Genomic DNA, 2,107 nt, shown 5'->3' on the forward strand with positions numbered 1-2,107 from the left:
GGGCGTACTTGTGCATCCGCACTGAAGAATGTGGATCCATCTAGGCGAATCAATTATGTGAATGTGGGGTGTCTGTTCTTTCGGACATGTCCGAAAGAAAAGACATCATGCATTCATACAATCTCTTCACCCTACTGAAAGAAAATTTACTTCCAAGGTCATGGGAGTGTTAGCATTCATCTTATAAACTGGATAACTATGGAGTCGGAACTACAAAAGGTCATTCTTGCTTGATTTTACCTGTCACCCTACTTCCAATTCCGCAACTAAGAAGCTTTAGGTTTCTTACCCTAGAATATATTTTCTTCTTTCTTTCTGTTTAGTAAATCACACACCTATCAGCTTCGGTTGAAATAGTGCCGAGGGTTCCAGAGTTATGCTGATTTTTAACTTTCACATCCTTACTCCCGATTTTATGACACTAGGGGCTTCTCACCCGTAACGCGTTTTTCTCTTGCGGATAAGAAGCCATAGTTTTATCAAGTTTCAAATTTTTCCAGGCGTTCCAGCATTCCCACCATCACGTTCTCCCTGGTGGCACTACGACTGCCGTACACTCACATCATTTGTTCCATAAATAGTAAGTTATGTTTGTTTGAAGCCATTTCGACTATTTTTCGACCGTGACTGTCTCAAGAAATATGTAAAGTTTTTTTTTTTTAAATTACCGCTACCATTCACAAATTTTGTTAACTAATATGTTATTTATTTATTGTGCGACATATTTCGAAAGAGTACTTCATCTTCAGGCTAACTAGCATTACAAAAAAATTTCACAATTAGATCATACAGATGTTACACAGTCTTTTTATAAATGCTGTGGTTATCCCGTGGAAGAAGAGAAAACTTTGTAAGAGGCGATGTCACTCTGAAAGCTGAACTGAGTGAAAGGAGTGGCTGAGCGGTTCTAGGCGCTATAGTTTAGAACCGCGCTACCGCTACGGTCGCATGTTCGAATCCTGCCTCGGGCATGGATGTGTGTGACGTCCATAGGTTAGTTAGATTTAATTAGTTTTAAGTTCTTGGGGACTGATGACCAAAGAAGTTAAGTCCCATAGCGCTCAGAGCCATTTGAGCCATTTTTTGATGTTTGCATGAAAATGTTTTGTAACAGGGATCACTTTGTTCTTCTGAGACTCCCACACCAAAAGAACGAAGTGAATGGTTTTTAAAAACCTTTTTAATGCAAAAATCAGTCCAGCTTCCAAAGCGACATCGCCTCTTACCAAGTTTTCTCTTCTTCCACAGGATAACCACAGCATTTATGAAAAGACTACGTAACAATGTAACATCTGTATGATCTTAATGTGAAATTGTTTTTGTAATGTCAATTAGCCTGAAGATGATGTATTCCATCGAAACATGTCGCACAATAAAAAAATAATACATTAGTTAACAAAGTTGGTGACTGGTAGCGATAATTTAAAAAAAACCTAACCTAATTTAAAATTTTCGAGATCATTTAGAGCTAAGGTGGTATGTAAAAACAGACACCTACATACAAGCACAATCATCACCCCCAACTTCATCATGTACGAATGTGTCATGTGTATGTATAAACTGATCAGGTCTCGAAGGCCACGTGATGCTAACAGGGCGCTATATCATCCTCTGCCAATGACTCCCCATGTTCCTCTCCCCACGATCCCCCAAGCCCTTCACACACACACACACACACACACACACACACACACACACACACACTACATACATATAATGCCATTATTTCTTTCGTTATTTTCTACCACTTTGGGAGGTACACTTCCTCATAACACAAATGGTTCAAATGGCTCTGAGCACTATGGGACTCACCTTCGGAGGTCATCAGTCCCCGAGAACGTAGAACTACTTAAACCTAACTAACGTAGGGACATCACACACATCCATGTCCGAGGCAGGATTCCAACCTGCGACCGCAGCGGTCTCGCGGTTGCAGACTGTAGCGCCTAGAACCTCATAACACAGCTATAACACATGTATGAGGTCAGAGTCGAAAATGCGAGCCTGTGACAGTACGTCGACACCACGTAGGCGTTTTGCTGGACTGAAGTAGACAATGTCAACTCGCTTTCCGATTACCTACGTAAATGTCTTACGCAAAAAGTGT

This window comes from Schistocerca serialis, chromosome 6 (genome assembly GCF_023864345.2).
Source record: "Schistocerca serialis cubense isolate TAMUIC-IGC-003099 chromosome 6, iqSchSeri2.2, whole genome shotgun sequence".
NCBI classification, from domain to species: Eukaryota; Metazoa; Arthropoda; class Insecta; order Orthoptera; family Acrididae; genus Schistocerca; species Schistocerca serialis.